The sequence below is a fragment of the Narcine bancroftii genome, chromosome 1 (genome assembly GCF_036971445.1).
Source record: "Narcine bancroftii isolate sNarBan1 chromosome 1, sNarBan1.hap1, whole genome shotgun sequence".
Classification (NCBI taxonomy): domain Eukaryota; kingdom Metazoa; phylum Chordata; class Chondrichthyes; order Torpediniformes; family Narcinidae; genus Narcine; species Narcine bancroftii.
In genome coordinates this window covers 261740093-261761466 of record NC_091469.1, presented here as the reverse complement: position 1 = coordinate 261761466, position 21374 = coordinate 261740093, and the positions used below count along the sequence as shown (strand labels likewise).

The following is a 21374-nucleotide window of genomic DNA, read 5'->3' as shown; positions in this document are numbered from 1 at the left end:
AGACATTTGGACATGTATATGGATAGGAAAGGTTGGAAGAGATATTGGCCAAATGGTGCTCACTCAAGTCGGCAACATGGGTGGCATGGTCAAACCAGGCCAAAGGGTTTGTTTCCATGCTCTATAAAACTATGGCCAGTTCAATAACATGCAATGCAAAATAACAAATCCCTTCCTTCCATTTCTTAAGCAGTCCCTGGCTGCGAAGATAGCTTGTTTCTATTCTGGTTTCATGGATCCTGAAGTAGTTACTGAAGCAGAGGTAGAACCACAAAATGTTCCATGGATGAAATAGAAGATGACCAGTGGGTGTAGAGTTTGTGAGGTGGTCCAATCCTTTTGCCTCTTATCTAGGGTTTCTGTGTGCCCCTGAAGTGAGGATTTGAGGTTGCCAACGCCATCCTGAATGCTCCTCCTCCACACTGAGTGGTTAAGGAACAGAGATTTCTAAGAGTCAGTTAAAATGATGCATTTCATAGAAGCTTTGAGCACTTCCTCAAGCCATTTTCTTTGTCTGGTTGGTAGCCTTTTTCAGTGACAAGTGTGTCTGGGAATTTGAATGGCATAGCCTTGGGTCATGTTGGCACAGGGAGAGAGTACCAGTCTAACTACACTCTCGTCTTCCGTAACCAAGAACAGGAGAACTCCAAAAAATCATAGTCAGAACCACCTTCCAGGAAGGACGCAGGTCTCACCATGTAACTACAGAGACGTCTCCCCACAAGGAAAATTATTGCCAGAGTTCTTCTCAAATGCTTCCTCTCAAGAGCTGCTCTCCAAAACATAGTAGATTCTGTTCATATAGAGGCATTGTGGTCACAATCTTCTCCATGTGACAACTCCCAAAAAGGATGACAGAATTAGCATCAGCCATTACATGTGGTCTACTTTATTTTAAGTAAAGTTTTTCACTCCATCAATCAGTAAGAACACCAAAATTTGGCTACCATTTGGAACCAAATGGAACTGTGTCTCTATTTAATATTTGCCCCATGTTAAATAAAGCAGAGCCAATCTCAGTGATGATGCATCTTTACCATTCCACGTCTCAATCTTTCTCACACCAATACTGCTCCTAACCACCACCAAATCTCCCCAACAAGAATGGAGCTAATCTTCAGCACTAATTGGCAATTTGCAACCTGCAGCTGCTATTCTCCAGAATAAAGGTTACCCAAATATTGTATGTACGTAAACAATACTTGCATTTCCAAGCAGTCAGAGCTGATCCCCAGATCATCCCCCACTCATTCACTGAAATATGAAAGAGGCTGGGTTTTGCACTTAACAAGCGACAATACAATATCCTCTGACAAAGTTCAAAGCAAGACCTGAGAAAATGTGGATCAGTTCCATAACCCAAGCAGCCATCTCTGGTAAAGGCATCCTTTGGTGAATTTCAGCATTACCTCCAATGTGAATGCATGGCTTTTGATCAGGTGAGGAAAAAAAATCAAGCTTTCACATCTACTATTAAACTCATGTACGCCACAGCAGTAATCCCTTTCTTGTATATACCTCTGAGATTTGGATTAGCTTCAGCAGACACTTCAAGACATTGAAAAGATATCAATATCACTTCAGCAATTCAAGAAATAGGAAGCTCTAAATAGTCAAGTGTATAATTATATCTCATCTGAGCACCAAGCATTCGAGTTCAACCATCGGCTTTTGGCAGATGCCACCTCATTAGCTCTACACAAAGCACTGGAACACCTGGACAGCAAAGATGCATTCATCAGGATGCTCTTTATCGACTACATTTCGGCATTTAACACCATCATCTCCTCAAAACTGATTTGCAAACTCGAATGGATTTCCTCACCTGCAGACCACAATCAGTGGAGATTGGTAAGAACTTCTCCACAATTTCCATCAGTACCAGAGCACCACAGGTCTGTGTTCTTAGCCCCCTGCTCTACTCACTTCACACCTATGCCTGTGTAGCTCAGTACGACAATAACACCATCTACAAATTTACTGATGATCCCATGGCAGTGAATTGTATAAAGGAAGGGGATGAGTCTGCAAACAGGTTGGAGATTGAAAATGGCTGAATGGTGATCCAACAACCAAAACTAAGGAGCCAATTGTTGACTTCAGGAAAGGAAAGCCAGAGGTATACAATCTAGTGATCATTGTGGGGGGATCAGAGGTGGAGAGGGTGAGCAAATTTAAGTTCTTGGGAGTCACTATTTAGGAGCATCTTTTCTGGACCCAACATACTAATGGCATCGTTAAGAAAGCTATGTCAGCGACTCTACTTCTCAGGAGTTTGCGGAGGTTTGGTAAGACAGCAGAAACCCGGGGAAATTTCTAGAGGTGTGGTGGCAAGTGTGTTGACCGGCTGCATCGCCAATACCCCTGAATATAAAGCCCTCCAAAAGGTAGTGGGCACAGACCAGGAGATCACAGGCAAGACCCTCCTCACTATTGAGCACATCTACAGGGAACTCTGCCGTCAGACAGCAGCAGCAATCATCAAAGACCCACACCACCCAGACATGCTGTTCTTATTGTTGCCATCAGGAAAGAGGTATAAGTGCCAAAAGACTCTCACCACCAGGTTCAGGAACAGCTCCTACCCCTCTACCATCAAACTCCTCAACAACAAACCCAATTAAGGACTCATTTAAGGACGCTTACTTGTGCACTTTATTGATTTTCTTTGCTCTCTCTGTATTGCACAGTTTATTTACATTCATTATCTGTTTACAGTTCTATTATTTGTTTACAATCTGTATACAATTTATTTTTGCATTACCAATTAGTGGTAATTCTGCCGTGGCCGCAGGAAAAAGGAATCTCAGGGTTGTAGGTGATGTCATGTATGCATTCTGACAATAAATCTGAAATCTGAAGCTGTAGAGATCACTAAATTGCCTTTTATCATTTTTCTGGTTTGTTGATCTCAGCCTAAATAAATACAGGTAGTATTCATCAAAAATAGTCAAGAATGAGGTGGAGAAATGACAGTTGTCAATCCATACATCATGAATTATTTTGAGAGACACATATGAAGATAAGAGTAAAGGTAGGGTACAAAACCAGTTTGGTTGTGAATATTTCCATAAAAGATCAATGCCTTCAGAAAGGAGCAGAGAACAGAAAATAAAATAGTTAATAGCTACCAGAAAAAAGATAACCTGGGCTCAAATCTCAGATACATTCACAAAGTTATAAAATACTTGAACTTTATCCTAATGGATTTTAAACCCTGAGATTAGATAAATGATCTGTTAAAAACCAAATCGGTACTTAATGTTCTATCTTTCTCATCAGAATTAATACAGGATGTAATGTCACCTTGAAGTGCAAATCCAATATCACAGTGAAAAATCGAATAGCTTTAAAAAAAAAATACAATGAGAGCTCAGAGTTAAACAGGAAAGTCGTCTGCAGATGCTGGGTTGGACTGAATATACAGAAGTGCTGGAGACACTCAGTAGGTCACACAGCATCTGTAGAAAGTAAAGGATAACCAATAATTCAGGCCTGAGCCCTTCGTCAAGGTATGAGTAAAAAGTGCACCTGAATAAAAAGGTGGGGGTTGGGTGGGTGGGTGGGAGAAGGAGAGGGCAACTTACTCTGTCTAGGTATTGCAATGACTGTAGTAACATCATGGTCTACAAATATACCACCAGACACTCAAAGGGAAGATTCCCAATATTTGCTAACATCAGCCTTAACTTTACTTAGTAAAAGATGGCAATTACCGTATTTTATAGCATACAAGACCTACTTTATTTCTCAAAAAATGGCTCAAAATTATCCACGGGTCTTGTATGCGAACTTGAAATGAGGGTGATAATGGTGGGCAACACTGACAGTGATCATCGTCGCTGCACGGCTCACTAGCATCATTGCCATCTATCATTGGGGGCTGGTGGCATGCTGTCAGGGGGGAGCAGGGCAGTGGAATCAGTGGGGGGGTGGTTGGTGGTAGGTTGTTGGAGACTCTCCCAGTGGCCCACTGTTGGTCCCTGCACTGGTCCTGCTCCTCCCGACAGCCCGCCACCAGTCCCCACTGTGACAGATTATGTTATACTTTATATTATATATAGATAAGTTTTAAAGGAAATAAATTGTGGCAAGTTTTTTGGTGTAGGTCACATACCAAAACTTCAAAACAGATCTCATTTAAAATGCCAGAGCTCTGCTCAGGCCAGACAGTCCAGGCTCCTCCTGCCTTTGCAAAAACTTTGAAGAATGTCTACAAGGACTTCACGAGTAGTGTTAGTTGGACCTGCTGTGGAGTAATGGATTATTGTTTTGGAAAGCAACAGATGAACGAACTCGGAAGGTTTGGTCCAGAGCTGCAGTCTGTCTGAGTGCAGTTCACTGTTCTAAGAGGGTCATATGGTTTTCTCAGAGAGGGAGAGGGAATTCCGTTCTACAGTTCAGTAGCTGGAACTGGAACATGACAAGTTGGCAAGTTTTTGAAGGTTGTGAGTTCTTAGTTCAGCCCTTGTGGTCCATACAAGAGGAGAGGACTGGCTGCGTAATGCTTCATTTGAAATAAGGGAAGCATAAAGGAACTCTGTGGTGACCTGAAAGAAAGAGGTTATCATTTGGAAAATCCTGATGGGGCAAGTTTCTTCCACAAGACACTGAAGTGGCTGATCAAAAGGGATCAGTTTTGGGTGTGCAACGAACAACCATCTTCTCTCTGAAAACTGACAAGGACCTTCCTGAGCAGTAACCATTTACCATTCAAGCACTAAAGCCCAGTGAAGATTCATAAATGTTAAATTCTGTGCAGAGTATATGAATTGCCTTCAGCCAGTGAACTTGGAGGAGTGAGAAGTGAAACTGGACTGTGAATCAAAGAACTTTTCTAAACTTACACACATACATTACATACACATGCGCTTCGAATTAGCAAGGGGTTAAGTTAATAGTAATAAGTTAAAGTTTGATCCTGTTTTCGTGTTTAAAGATAATTAAAAGCAACTTTTGTTTAAGTAACCATTTGTCTTGGTGAATTTCTAATGCTGCTGGAGTCCTCTGGGCTCATAACACCACTTTGATCCCATTGCCCTGCTTGCCCCCACCCCATGAGAGAGCGGGGTAGTGGGACCAGTGCAGAGACCAACAACAGGCCACCAGGAGAGAGAGCGTGACAGCGGGACCAACGCAGGAACGGACAGCAGTAGTTTGTTTTCATAAAATGTTTTCCGCTTTAGCCAAGTTGCTTTTGTTTTCTCTTGTAAATTACAGCAGTATTATTATTTAAGATTTTTTTCCTGTTGTCCTAGTTGCATGTTTTGACCAAATTTTTTTTCCTGCTATAGTGTAGCTACATATTTCAAAATCATTAAACACATACCCATAAATACACTAAAAAATGTTTTAACATTTCCTGCTGAAATGGGGATGGGGGTTCCTTCCTTCTATGCCCGTGGGTCTTGTAATGCCATCAAATACGGTACTTGGTGTCAGACTTTACTTTTTTAAAAACATGATAAATATCAGCTCCATCTATCAGATTTGTCAGGGCAGCAATATGATGGTGGAACATTACATTTTCAAATGTTGGAGCTGGAGAAAACTGTCCACATTCAAGCAGAAATCAACTGGAAGTGGCAGCACGTCAGAGGCGGAGGGGGAAAAAAAAAGATGAAACATACATTTTTTAAAAATCAGGATTGGTTTTTTCAAAAATGGCAAGGGAGCAGTAGACTGTGAGATTTGGGATTTACAGTTAAGAGGGCAAGGACAATGGTTCCACAATGACTCACAGAATGAAGTATACAATTTATCTACCAAGGTTGGCTCTCAGTCCAGTTGGTTAAAACTGGATTACTCTGTGGAGGATTTCACAGATAATTGATGTAATCCTATGCAGCGCTGATGTGGAAATCATGACTCAGGCTAGGTAACTGAATTTCCAGAGTGATTTGAAACAATTCTGGAGATGGTCATTTTTAGCCTGCACAGAGGAAAAGTGAAATTGAAAACAAACACAGTGCAACTGAAATTCAGCCCCAGTGACTTCATGTGCAGTACAATGTTGATATCTGACACCAAGTGACAAAATTCCAGCTTCCCAAACTCTATTCACTGACTATAAAGGGATGTGACTGAATGCTCTCCACTTCTCTGGATAAGTGCAATTCCAACAATATTCAAGAGGCTCAACACTATCAAGGGTAAAGTAGCCTTCCCCTGACTTAGGATCCACTACTATGAACTCTTACTTACTTTACCATTGACATACCACCACCGCTCCAGCTCGATTTTACAAGATGTACCACAGTAATGCATCAAGCTATCTTTGACAAGCCCACTGTGGACTAAGGACAAGGGCATTAGACACATAGGAATGCCAAAACTTACTACAGTAGTTGAAGGGGGAAAATTATAAGGGGAACATTTCTTTACGCAGAGGGTGGTGGGGATGTGGAATGAGCTTCCGGCAGACGTGGTCGAGGCGGGATCATTGGTTACATTTAAGGAAAGACTGGATCGTTACATGGATAGGAGGGGACTAGAGGGGTATGGACTGGGTGCTGGTCAGTGGGACTAGGAGGGTGGGGATTTGCTACGGCATGGACTAGTAGGGCCGAACTGGCCTGTTCTGTGCTATAAGTGGTTATATGGTTATATAGTTTCTTCTCAAATAACACACAAGTGCATTGCAAATACATTACTATTCCTTCATCACCTTTTGAGTTAAACAGCAGAACTCCTCACCCAATAGCACACTGGCAAAAAGTTCAGCACAAGGACTGAAGCAAAAATACTGGATCACTGCCACATACTCAAGGCAATTAGGAATGGACATGAAATGCTGGTATTTCTAATAATGGTTACATCATGTCAATAAAAATGGTACAATGGTCATTAGAGAACAGATATTCTATAACCTGGAAAAAAGTTTTTAAAACACTCGGAGGATCAAGATAAATCAGGTACACGATCATTTATCCGGAACCCTTGGGAGACAGTGTGTTCCGAATTTTGGATTTTTCCGGATTTCGGAAAGCCCACCCGAATTGTGCTGCAGTATCCACCCCAACCCCCTTCCAGTCGCCCGGCCCGCCTCCCCCCAATCCCTCGGCCGCCTTCCCTAAATGCTGGTCCCTTGGCCGCCCGGACATCTGCCCCGACCGCCGGTCCCTCGGCCTCCCGGACATCTCCCCCGACCGCCGGTCCCTCGGCCACCTCCCCCGGCCACCAGTCCCTCGGCTGCCTCCCCCGGCCGCCAGTCCCTTGGCCGCCTCCCCCGGCCGCCCAGCAGTCTCCCCCTTCCCCCAACCGTTGGTCCCCTCTTGCCGGATTTTGGAGCTTTCCGGATAAAGGGTCGTGTACCTTTAAAACTGCAATGTCAAAACTGCATCCTCAGTCCAGGGACCCTCAATAAAGAGTCAATCACATCGGTGGGTCTAGGGTCAGATATGGCACTAAGGCAAGGGCATTAGTAAACCAATTGGATTTTTATATCAATCAAGTAGTTTAGTTGTTGATATTACTGAGACTTATTTTTAATACAAATTCCAGATTTAATTATTTGAATTCAAAATTCCCACCTGTCAAATGATGGAGAGACTTGTCTGAATCTTTTAGTCCTGATAAGAGTAATTTGACCAGTTTCTGTAAAAAGCACTTAAAAGAGAAACCTTCCCTACAACTTTTTTCAGTTCTTCATTAAATTTATGCCACCTCCATTGAGCATGTCTAGGGCACCACAACATACACATGCAAACTGGAGACAGATTTCACTCATTATACAATATCCCTTGCTCTATTCCTTGTACACCCATGACCTGCGTAGCCAGATTGAGTTCCAACTCAATCTACAAAATTGCTTGACACCACTGATGCTGGTTGAATAACTGGAAATGATGAGTCAGAATACAGAATGGAGATCAAGAACCTTGCTCACCAAAACCAAGGAGCATATTGTGGATTTTAGGAAGGATAAGCCGATCACCTGTCTGTATTTAATGGGACAGAGGAGGAGAGAGTCAGAGTCAGTTCCTGCAAGTCCATATTTCAGAAGCTCTTTCCTGGAGCCAGCTCATTAAGATCAACACCTCAACTTTCTAAGAAGTCAGGGCAGATTTGCATGTCATCAGATGCTCATTAAAACTTTTACAAAACCAGGTTATAGTAGATCACATTATAGAATTAGATGAAGATCACTATGTGGGATTCTTAATTCTATCTTATTATTTTCTATTTAACATCAGAATCTGAGGTTTTGAGCAAGATATGTTGCCTGATAATTATGCTTTATATTCTATTTTACAATTTATATGATGTATATATTATGATTTGAATTATGGTATCCGTTAGAAAGTGTATAAAGGGTTTTTTCCCCCCCTACTAAAATATTTTTAAAACTTCTGCAAATACACTGTGGAAAGTATACCGAGTCGTTGTATCACAGGCTGGTTTGGGAATTCGACTGGAATGCAGAAGGGAGCAAGCATAGCTTACAGGCTCTGTACCTCCCCATCCATGAGGGCATGGACATGAGAGGCTGCCTCAAGAAAGCAGCCAACATCATGAAGGGCTTCTGGACGCCATTCACCCCCTTTTCTCCCTGCTATACCTGCAGGCAGATACAGAAGGCTTAAAACCAGTTCTCGAGCAGATCCTTGACACAGCTGTCAGACCCCACTCTCCCTCCCCCAATACACGACCTGTTTTTTTTTGGGGTGGGGGGTTTGTTTTTGCTCTCGGATCACTGTGGATATATCACTTAAATCCCATTCAATGAAAACCGGCTTTCTTCACTGGCTGCAGCAAGGAGGAATGTCATCACGACCGCGGTACAATCCGGTTCATCCACTCCCGCTTGCTTTGCCCACTTGCCATTTGCGGGGTGGTGGGGGGGGGGGGGCAGCAGTTCCCGAAGGAAATTTTAACCTCGCCCAAACTGCCCCATTGCTTCTGTCGAGCAGGACCCCGATAAACGTGGCTGCTCACATTTAAAGGGAGGGAGGCCCCTGGCGAAATCCCAATGGGCGAGAAGCCGTCTGTGTCGGTGTGATCTCGCTGTTAACATAAACCAGGAGCAGTTTCCACCCCCCACCCCCCCCCACCCACCCCTTCCCTTTCAGGACATTGTAGAGCAGCCAACCGTTGCAATGCTCCAGTCATTCATGACCATCTCGGTCCGTGTCACCACATGAAACAAGAGCGACACGTTTACTATCGGATCATTCACATCCCTTCAGTCTGGCAGGGGATCCCCCCCCCTTTAATGCTGTGGGGTACGTGTCTCGTTCGCATTTACAGTAGGCGCCCTCCGCTCTCACGCGAACACCGAGTTCCCCCCCCCCCGCCCCCCTCCTTTTTTTGCGCGTTGCAAAACCCGCTAGGTGATCGCAAGGTGCAGCAAGGAGCGCTCGGGGAAAGGCTGCCTCCGCCCGCCCGCCCCGGTCTTACCTCGCCTCGCCTCATCCGCGCAACTGCCCTGCAACACACACAATCATGTGTCTCTCTCTCTCTCCCACTCACTCACTCACTCGCGGCGGGGGGTTGGCTGCTCGCGACGTCCGCGCGCGCAGACACACGCGGGGGGGGGGGGGAGGAGGCGACGCGGCCCCGTGCCGCCCTCCTTCTCTCGCGCGCGCATTCACACGGGCTGCCCAGAGAGGGAGGAATGCGCGCGGCCGTGGAGGGCGCGGGGGAGGGGGGTGACGCGCCCCTCATGTCCCTTTATGGCGGGGGGAGGGGGGGGAGTGGACGTCTGAGGTGGGTGGGTGGAGCTCGCCCTCCCGCTGGAAGATGCACCCCTGCCCCTGACAGCCTGGCGGAAGGGTCAGCAGTGCTGGCTCCACCGGATCCGGGAGAATCTGCTCTTTAACCCCCTCGGAGGGCCTCGAGCTTGTAAATGTCATGTAATCTTCATGAGAATGAGTCAGTTCTCCATCCCCTGAACAGGTTTAAAATATTCATGACAGGAGGCTTGCTTCTCTTCTTCCTGGCTTCTTTTGCACCAATTCGTCTTGTGGGGAGAAAAATGGAAAAGTTCTGCATTAGAAATCCTGCTACTGATTGCAACCATACTCATCGTGGCCTGGCTTCGCCGACGAAGATTTCGGAAGGATCGTGGGCATGTCCTTCGAGCCCGCGTGACGGAATTATTTTCTTGGGATGGAGTGCGGTACTAGCCCCACCCTTTACACCTGGGGTTTATCTGCCGCGGCCTAGCACGCTGGGACGGTGACAGCCAGGTCCTCGGGTCGTGGGTGTTACATCGGAGTGCCCTTCTCCTAGCTGGTTGGCCTGACGAGGCTGTCGAGCCCCATCTGCCGTGTTTGAAATCAGAGTGAACGGCGCCTAATAGCCTGAATACACCTAGGATTGTCTGATCTCGGAAGCTAAGCAGGCACGGGACTGGTCAGTATTTGGAGGGGAGAATGCCGAGGAAGACCAGGTGCTGTAAGTTTCTGTGAGAGGTGCTGAAAAAAGTGGCAACTCTGTCTGCAGTTGACAAACATTCTTTTGTAATATTACTAAATGTGACAATAATAGAACTTTTACCTATTCCTTTTCCTTCTCTTAGGCTGGCTGCCAACCAAGGCTAATGAGCCCCGTTTACCTATTCAGTTATACCACCAGACACTCAGTTGTGCCTTGACGTAGCAAACTCAATTAAAAATGGGGGACATCGAAGGTACTGCTACAGATGCAGTAATGTCGAAGCCATTTGCAGTGATCTCCTGCCTGGCAAGCCACACTACAATCACTACACCGAGAAAGCAGAGACAATGTATTACGTGTGCACTTTCCCTGGGTCCACTGCTGGTCGCAGAAAAATTCTCATCATAATGAAGAAAAATCCCCAAATGCCTGCCTGGCAGATCAGAAACTCTCTTCAGGAGGCTGATATGGATGTGTCAATGACTAAGCATTGAATTCGCCCATCATTATTGAATGAAGATCTACCGGGACCAATGCTTGAAGAGGCCGCACAAAATCAGTGAACCGGTGCGGACTCGAAAGGCCAACATGGCCTGTTTCCGCTCCGTAAATGGTTATATGAACGGGACATCAGGCCCAGACCTCACCTGCCCCCTGCAACCATATGACAAAGCCTTCTGGAATAGGTGCAACAAATTTCTGAATATCAATAATATTGCTGCAGTTGTATTAGTAAGAGTGGATACATTTTATTCAGAAACGGTGCAGGGATTTTACCTCGATACAGGTAAATCAAAGTTATGAGCAGAAATAATGGTGAAAAAATAACAGAAATTTAGTAGGTCCACAAGAAAAGACCGATGAGCTTAATTCAGTTCACTCATTCAGAGAAAGTTCAAGGATTCATACTTTTATCTCCATTGATATATCCCAAAGACCATTTGCTTTCTCTTCAATTGTTACAAGCCCAGAGGACCCATAAACCCAGCAGTAATAGATATTCACCAAGATAACTGGTTACTTAAATAAAAGTTGTTTTTAATTATATTTAAACATGAAAGCAAAATCACACTTTAACTTATCACTATTGACTTAACTAACCTAACTTAATTCCCTTCTAATTCTAAGCACACGTGAATGTAATGTTTGTGTAAGTTCACTTCTCATTGCTCCAAGTTCACTGGTTGCAGGCAATTCTTATACTGTGCACAGAATTTAACATTTATAAAGTTCACCAGGCTTTAGTGCTTGAAAGGTAAATGGTTACAGCTCAGGAAGGTTCTTATTGGTTTTCAGAGAGAGATTTGTTGTTCCAGGTCATCTACAACTGATTTACTTCCATCAGCCACTTCAGTGTCTTGCGGCAGAAACTTGCCCCATCAGGATTTTCCAGATGATAACCTCTTTCTTTCAGGTCACCACAGAGTTCCTTCTTGTTTCACTTATTCCAAATGAAACATTAGACAGCCAGTTCTCTCCTCTTGCATGAACCACAAGGGCTTTTACCAGGCTGAACAAAGCACTTACAACCCATCTTCCAAATGGGGTTTTCCACAAGCTTACCAGCCTACCCTGTTCTAATCCCAGCTGATGTTACTGGCTGTAACACTGTAGTACTGATCTCTGTGTGTGTCTCTCTGCTTGCAAAACCACATGACCCTCTTAGAACAGCACGGTCTCTTCCAGACAGAAGGTCCCGTTAGTCAAGTCTCTTAGGCACTCTCCAAAGCTCTTGTAAAAGCTGTGGGGCTGATATGTGTAGCATTAGCAGAGCTACAGTATTTCAAATAAGATCCGTTTTAAAGAGTTTGTATGTGACCTATTCTAAAAACCTTTCCCCGAAACATATCTATATACTTTGTCACACAATCTAAATGAAATATTTGCTCATTGTCTTAAATTTCCTATTCATTAGTTTGAAACTGAGCCTGCGGTCATTTTTTTATAGGCTTTCTGTTCTGGCAATTACTTGCATCCTACAATCCCACATAAATGTCAACTGTAGCTCAGTTTAAAGCATTCTCATCACTTCATCAGAAGGCTAAAGTTTTTTATCCTACATTTGTGACTTGAGTACAAAACTCCAGCTGACACTCTAAATCAGTACTGAAAAGCCTCACTGTTTGAGGTATTACATTTCAGGTAAATCAGGCCCTGTCAGGTGAATGTAAACAAAAATCTAATCCTTCATCTTGAAGAATTGGGGTGAGGTGGGTGGTAAGAGGGAAAGGAGGTTGCAATTCCTATTGTCAATATAATATTTATCAGCATTACTGAATAATAGTGTATAAAGTCATTGTTGTTGGTGGGATCCTTCAGAGGAAAAATGGGTATCATACTTCTCTAATACAGGTGGCCACTCTTTAGAAATAATTTATTGGCTAGAAAGTATTTTAAAAGTTATTTTATTAATGTAGTTGGGGTCCAATAATATAAATGCCAACTGATTTTTTTTTCATATTGAATAGTTAGAGCTTTGATTCTCCTGTTTGAGACTGCTCATTTTCTATTACAAAACTGGGTGGGATTCAAGTCCTGATGGAAGCAGAAGGGCTAAACAGATCAGCACTTGAATGACCTACCATTGGTTTCCTCATGGGCACAGATGCGTAACTGCTTTGCAGAATGTCGCCATTGACTCCACAGTGGTAACGTCTTCCTTTAATTTTCCATACCACACCCACACTGATCTTCATCTTTGACGTCCTAGCTGTCCCAATGAAGTTAAATGGTGACTTCAGGAATGGCACTTCATCGTCTGTCTTGGCACATTTCAGATTTCACGACTTCAGATAACCAGTCCTACCTGAAAACAATGGGCTGCTGGAGGGACTCAGCAGACCAGAATATCCATGGGCAGAAATGGTCAACCAGCATTTCATAGATCATAGAACAAACACTGCAGTACAGTACAAATCCTTCAACCTGCGATGTTGTGCTGACCCATATATACCTACCAAAAAAAACTAAATCCTCCCTACATCATAACCCTCTTTTTCTTCCATCCATGTGCCTGTCTAAAAGTCTCTTAAATGCCCCTAATGTTTCAGCCTCCACCACCACCCCGGCAATGTATTCCAGGCACTACACTTGATATAAAAAAACTTGTTCCAGATGTCTCCCCAAAACTTTCCTCCCTTCACTTTGTACAGATGTTCTAAGTAAGAGAGTGTGAGTATGTTTCACTCTGAAATGGTGAGGTAAAATCTTTATAAACACTTCTGGGTTTCCTTAAATTCTCGCCGCAGATAGCTCTGTCTTCCCTGAGAGGTGGGAGAAGTGGACAGGGCAGCCACATCACAGCTACTTTCAATTGTTTCACAGTCTTTCAATTGAAAAACACATGTTCCTCCTTCTCCTGCATTTATCTTCCAACGAGGATAAATCTGCCAAACGTGCCATAACCACATGAAGGAGTGACGAGAGAAATTTTGAGTTGAAACCCTTTTTTGAGATGGGATAAAGTCTCAATAAAGGGTCCTGATATGAAACATTGACTGCTTACTTCTGACCATAGCACTGACCTTTAACAATGAAAGCTCATCGATGTGTAACATTTTCTCTCTCCACAGATGATAGCTGAATGGTTCCAAAATTCACATTCATTTCAGATTTCCAGCATTTGCTGTGTTTTCCCTTCACATTTATTTATTCAAGGGATAAGGGATTTGAAGTAGAGCCAGCATTTCTTTGGCTACCCCGAAATGGCTCTTGAATCACTGCAATCCTTAAGGTATAAGCACTAATGCTGTTTGGAAGTTCCAGAATTTTGACCCACCAATGAAGTTCTAACATTACTGTTTCTTTTCCTCTATAACTGCTCCGATTTATCTTCCAATTTTTCAACAAATAGCTCTCTGAATGGAGAGAGAAGGAGAGCTGGAAGAAAGGAAACACAGGGATAGGGAGTGAGAGAGAGAGAGAAAGGAGGGGCCTAACACAAACTGGAGGTTGTTAATCCCATATGGTTGGAGAGTGCCCAAGCAAAATATTGATTGTTCTATAACAGCACTGATTTACCACAGCTTACAAACAAATAAAGAATACACACACTTGTTTATTTCAGCACAACCTGATGTCAACCTTCTTTATTATTTTCACTAGACACTACTTTGCATTCTTCAACTCCCCAAACACCACCCAGCCAAACTCCCCTGACCTTCTCATTGGCTCACTGCCGCACGGGTGATCCTGACACTCTCACTCTCCTCCTCCTGTATCTGAGATCCATTACCTGTGTAGTGACGCTTAACACACCCGTGCATCATGTTATTACTCATGCATGTGGCATCACTGACGTTATCAGTGGTAGACTGACGAAGGTAAGTACGCGTCTGCAACAGTTTCTCCAATTTGCGGATAGCCTTGGTTTGGCAATGCATGAGGCTATGGTCAGACATGTTGGTGTGGGATGAGGCACGGAATTGAAATTGTTGGCAACTGGGAAGTCCCCACTATTACAATGGATAGAGCAAAGGTGCTCAGCAAAACAACCTTCTAATCTGTGTCCAGGTACACAAGTGGAGTGTTGCTTCACTTGCAAGGACTGAAGCCCTGAATGGTGGAGATGGAGGAGGAGTGGGTGCATTTCCTGTGATCATAAGCATAGGTACCAAGGGGATGATTAGTGAGAAGGGAGTTGTTCATGGAGGAAGTGCTCCCTGTGGGAGGTGGAGAGGGACATTTGGCTGGTGGTGGGATGTAGTTGGCGGAAATGATGGAGGATCAGGCTGGAAGGGTGGTAGGTGAGGGCAAGAGGAATCCTGTCCTTGTTGCATCTTAGGATAGAGCCTGGGCAGATGGGCACAAAATAAAGGAAATGTAGGCAAGGACTGAGATGATGGTGGTTGAGGAGAAGCCATGTTTTTTTGAAGAAGGGGACATCTCATGATCTGGAATGGAAGACCTCATCATGGAAGCAGATCAAGGTCAATGCCAAAAGTCAAAGTTCAAATTTATTGTCAGGAGCACTTGGAAGCAGAGACCGTTGGATTTGTGGATCTTGGGTAGGAGTTAACTGTAGAACCAGGCAGTATGGGGCTGGGATAAAATGAGGTTGGAGGGAGATGACTAGAAGTGATGAGGTGGCTTGATGTTTGAAGGTAGATTCTTGTTCAAGAGATAAGAGGATGTGTCTGAGACAAAGCAGAGATGAGTCCACACACCACCAATGCACCACCCTGTGGGTTTGATAGTGATAAGAGTAATTATGTAGAGGGAGTGGAGGGTAGCACATTCCAAGAAAGTGAGATTAGAATACGTAAAGGGAGTGGTGAAGCTGAGACAGTTAATGTTTTAGCAGCAGTTGGAAATATAAAGAACCAGAACAGGCAGAAGGCCAGAATACAATGTCTTTAAGGAGGAAAAAAGACTTAGGCTAGAAGGTCTTCTGTAGGGGGTGGAGAACTCTGGTAGAAGTAGTAGGCACTGAGGTAAATATGACGGAAGAAGATTTCAGCATTGTTGAGGTGTGGGTGAAGGGGGTCAAAGGTGAGGTCAGAACTGAGGGGAAGGCCAGAGATGATTGTAAAGACCCAGGAGGAGGTAGAGTGGTGGTCAGTAGGGTGGATGGGTGTCAGGGGGAGGATGGTGGGGGAATTGGGGGAGGGAGTGCTGGGTTGGAAGGATTCAGGGGAGAAGTGGAGGGTTGGGGAAGTCAAGATAGGCGGGGGGTTTGGGAGGTCAGATGAGAGAGGTGGAGGGTTGGGGTACTTTCCCCTTTGGATGGTAAGGAATGTGAAATATTTTCCCTGTTCGCCTTATTACTTGTAATGATCAAAAGTTATACTGATCGAAATTTGTCAAACATGTATTTGATTATCAATAAAAGCATGAAGATGGTAGCCATTTAGCAGGAAAGTGATACCAATGGTTAAAGATTTTTTAACTGAAGACAGAAAAATGCTAAGATATTATGGTGGTCAAGATATTCTTTAATGCTATGAAGTAAAAGTCTCTGATTTCTATTAAGCCCATGAGGATGCAACTGCTTTAAATTTTTATTAAAAGTTATACATTTTTTTGAATGAGTGCAGATCGATTTCCAAATAGGATTCATCCAAATAAAGTTCTGAAACTTCCATTGCTTGCTTGTTTTTTGCTTATACCTTTACGAAAGGCTCAGGCCCAAAACATTGGTTATCTTTACATTGCAGAACCAACTGAGTTTATCCAGCAATTTTGTGTATTTACTAAAATCACAGCATCTGCAGACTGTCTTGTTTCACTCCTGAAACTGCCTAACAGCTTTCTGAGATTTTATGTGCCACACAAACATTCTCTTTTTTTGCAGTCCCAGCCATATTTGTGTTTCAACCTTGAGGAGTGGAAGATGTATTTGTATGAATTCCTTAAATTTCTTTAACATAGCGCTCCAACTATCACATCAACTTAAAAGAGTGGGGAGAAAATGACACTGTATATACTCAAGAGAAAAATGTCTGTATGTATTTTGGTCAGTATGGTTTATAGTGTGAAAAATAAAAAAAAATTAAAAAAACTTAACAGAGCAAGGTTTTTGACTTAATAACAGGGAGATTCAAAGAGAACTTAAGATCAGGCTTTGCTACAGAACAAATGTGTACGTGGATGCATATCACAGACACATGTTAACACACTAACACATAGAAATGTCTAAGCACAGATCACTCACTCTCACACACGCACATGTATACTGACTTTCTTGCTCATAACTCTCTTTGGTACCTGAAGCCTCCCCTCTCAGTGCCACTTACTTTCAGCTCCCTTCACTTACGGATCTGCATCCCTGCAGAGATCAGCATCTTCAGAAGGGGAGAAATCTAATAATAACACAGTGCTGACACTGCATTTCTCTATTGCATTAAACATACATCAATGTAACCAGTGAGCATTCAAACATGTTAACTCAGCCAATTTCTAACTGACAAGATTTTTTTTAAAAAGGCAATATCAGTAGCCATTTGCAACAATAACTAATGTGCATAACATGGACTACAAAGAAAAATTGCAAAAAACTGGATGTACAATTAAAACATATTTTAGCATTGGACACCATCCACTATTGCAGCATTTTATTTTGCTCTAGAACAGTGAAGATTGCTTTTATCTAAAAGGTTCCCTGGTTTTCTTGTGCCCATTATTATTATGTGCTAATGTTTCTCAACGAGTCACAAATAAATTTAAAAAAATAGCCCAGAAATAGTTATACAAATTACCACCCAGCTTTTCACATATTAGCATGCTTGAGATCAAGGTCACAGCATAACCAACATCAGATGTATGCAATTATTAATTTGCATTTCTTTCCTTGGTGCTATCCTTTAAAAATAACTTCATATTACAACTCAAATTGATTAATAAAAATGAAAACTATGCCTCAGACCTAATTGACATTTTATTTGAAAATTAATGGTTTGTTTTATTCTCTCTGTGTATACTATATATGTAACAGGGCACCAGGTTGTAAACTCAGCCAGCACCATCATGGGCACTCCATTAAGGTCATCTGTAAGAGGCTGTGCCTCAAGAAAGAAGCTTTGATCATCAAGAAATCTCACCACCAGGGGTGTTACCATGCAAAGGACTTAGAAAGACGTGTTTTGGTTAAGCTCTCTGTGAAGACTATTAAATAGACGGTCAAAACTTGAAAAATCAAGATTTTCTTCATCAAAAATGGATAAAACTAGCATGAAGAAGCCAAGACAGCCGAGAGCAAAGATTGAAGAAACTCCTATTCAACAGGGAACATTAGGTGAAAGTCCAAAAGGGAGTGGTGCAAAGATGGCGACGGGACTGGCAGAACCAGGGAAAACTGGGGAGTCAAGTCAAGAATTGAGTATCATCCTGGAAAAAAATGGAGAATTTGAGTAACTGATTCATAAATGTTGAAACGGTGATGAGAGATATGACGGAGGAAATGACCGAAATAAAAGAGATTGTTGAAGACCTGATGGTTAGAATGGGTTGAGCAGAGAGTGACTTGACGAAAATGCATGAAAAACTTAAGGCTTTGGGTGGGGGGGGGGGGGGGGGAAGCCAAAGAATGGGAGTCAGACAAACAAGGACTCCCTAACAAAATTGACCATAGGAGAATTAAGTATGAAGTAGCTAATGGGACATTCTTTTGCTGTCTCCAGTTAAGATCGTTCATAAGAGAAAGATGGGGACCAAACTTGGCCCCACCTGAAATGAGTGAGATGCAACGAACAATTCGGCTTGGGAACACACCTAAATTTATCTCCAAAATGAAAGTGAAAAAACCAGGTTTACAGAGATCAAGAGAGAAAGAGATGGGAGTCATATTACAACTCAAATTGATTAATAAAAATGAAAACTATGCCTCAGACCTAATTGACATTTTATTTGAAAATTAATGGTTTGTTTTATTCTCTTTGTGTATACTACATATGTAACAGGGCACCAGGTTGTAAACTCAGCCAGCACCATCATGGGCACTCCATTTAAAGTCATCTGTAAGAGACTGTGCCTGATTTTTGTTTGGAAAGCATGTCGTCAATTATAAATGCAAAATACGGATTAGTTCAATATAATTTCCTACATCAATTATACTTCACACCACAGAAATTACATAAATCAAAATCGGAAATAACAGAGATATGTTTTAGATGTGGAATAGAAATAGGAACATTTGTACCTGCTACATGGTTGTGTGTGAAGGTGAGACCTTTCTGGCAGGATATTACTGAAATATTAACAAGGATAACAGGGGTGGCCTTCACAGATGACAAGAGCTTTATCTTTTGGGCAACTTTATTGAAATAAGTAATAAACTAAATAAATTCCAAAAATTATTTGTTAAAATAGCTAAGAAATGTACTGCAATTACTTGGAAATCTGACTCCCCTCTACAGACAGCACGATGGAAGACAGAGATGAACAGTTGTATACCTATGGAAAAAAAAATCACATATAATCTAAAAAACAAATATGAGGTATTTATAAAAATATGACAATAATATATGGACTATATAGGAGCCCAAATTTTAAAAAGGTGCTACTATTATAAAAATGTGACCTCCCCAAAAATACTTTCTTTTTTTAAAACCCAACTGTAAGCCCCGACAGTGTACAGATTTATACTGTGAAGGGGGTAGAAGGGAAGGGGTTGTTGTGTTTTGCTTTGTAAGAGTTTATATATATGAAAGAGGTACAGGAGCCACTCAATGTTCCAAAGACAGTTTTCGCTGTTCTATCAGATTTTTGAATGGGGGCACTACTTCACTTGTCTTTTCGCATGAGTTTTTAAAAAAATCTTGTACTTATGGAAATGTCGATTATTGTAATTTTTCATCTTTTTCTGCACAATACTGCCGCAAAACAACACATTTCATGACACATGCTTATGGCAATAATTCTGATCCTGATTCAGAAATTATAAATGGGATTAGACAAAGGCAGTGTGGAGTATAAAGGTAGAAATCATGTTTGACAGCTCCATCAGCACTTTCTAATGATGTAGCTAGAACAAAGAGAACCAGTCCATGTGCTGTACTTGGATTTTTAGAAGCATCTGTTAAAGCTCCACTTAAATGGTTAGTATGGAAAAGCAAAGCATCATGGAGATGGTAATGTATTGACAGAAATTTAATATTGGTTGATAGAAAGGAAACAGAGTAGAAATGTATGGACCTTTATTGGAGTGACAGGCACCAATCAGTGAGGCATGCAGGGATCAATGTTTGGAACTATGGCTATTCATGATTATGATTTGCTTGAACGAACCAAATATCATATTTCAAAGTTTGCCAATGAATTGTGGAAAGAATGCAAAAATGGGTTCTAGATTATTTAAATGGATTGAATGATCGGGAAAAAACAAGGCAGATACAATATATTGGGGATAAATGTGGTTATCCACTTTGGTTGGAAAACCATAAAACTGACAACATTATTCAAATAGTGCTGGGTTGGAAAATAGTGATATACAAAGAGAGTTAAACTCAGATACAAAACTCAGATACAGCAACATGTTGGCCTTCATATTCAGAGAACTTTGAGTGTAGGAACAGGATACTTTGCTTCAATAATGCAGGGCCCCAGTGAGACCATTTGGGAATATTGCCTCTGCAACTAAAAGAAATGATTTGATTTGCCATGGAGAAAGTGTAGCAAAGGTTTATCTGATTCCTGCAAACAATGGCACTGTTGTATGAAGAGAAATTTGGATTGTCATATTTATATTCACAAAACTTTAGAAAAATGAGAGGGGATCTAATGAAATCTTACAAAAGTCTAACAAGACATGAGAGACAGGAATGGGGGAGGATGTTTCTCCTGGTGGTATGAATGGTCACAGTCGCAGGTTACAGGGCAAGAGATTTAGGATAGAGGGTGGTGAATTTATGAAATTCACTACACTTTGGACAGCAGAAACCAAGATGCTGAATATATGTAAGAAGGAAATGGGTATATTTCTGGACTGAAAAATCACAAAAGTATATGGGGAGAGTCGACAAATACGGTGTTGAAATGAATGATGAGTCAATCACATTTAGAGTAGGTTTATAAAGGTTCTTTCTTCCTGTATTTGTTCTGTAGATATATTCCATGGACAAAATGGCAGCACTCATGCTCCGCAGCCCAGACCACAAGGGTTGCAGGTTCTGAGGAAGCAGCGGACCAGTCTCTGAAGAGACTGGCATTTGTTCCTCTTTCCTTAATAGGGGCACTGGACTAATGGTAACTCTTTGTGAACCTTTACAGGGCAAATAAAAGTACACAAAGGTTGTTTATTTCTGCACATGAACATAAAGGACTTGTGAATCTTGAAGTAGCACAACCCTCCTGATCTGGAAATACCACTCATCCTTGTGTGTAAAGCATGCCCCACCACCCTTCCATGAGGTTAACAATGCTGATCGCTTTTTAGAACCATTACAGCATTGAAACAGGCCACCTTGGCCCCTCTAGTCTTTATCGAACCATTTCTTTGACCTGCACCCAGTCCATATCCCTCCCTACCTCTCCCATCCATGCACCTGTCCAAATGCTTC

At 42.4% G+C, this 21374-nt stretch overlaps 2 protein-coding genes across 9 annotated transcripts in view; one reads left to right on the top strand and one right to left on the bottom strand.

The window, feature by feature from the left end:
- Positions 1-14066, bottom strand: part of slc25a22a (solute carrier family 25 member 22a) — a 148292-nt gene extending 134226 nt beyond the window's left edge. For 4 of the 8 annotated variants that reach the window (XR_011344149.1, XM_069896775.1, XM_069896783.1 and 1 more), the window contains exon 1: positions 9400-9479. The gene's annotated coding sequence lies outside the window, so the exon portion shown is untranslated. Of the gene's footprint in view, positions 1-8445; positions 8557-9399; positions 9480-13904 lie in introns of those variants that run through there. The other 4 variants (XM_069896745.1, XM_069896736.1, XM_069896771.1 and 1 more) reach the window with 3 other exon arrangements.
- The window catches only part of LOC138742504 (large ribosomal subunit protein P2-like), a 479457-nt gene that overhangs the window by 354532 nt on the left and 103551 nt on the right, over positions 1-21374 (top strand). The window lies entirely within an intron of this gene.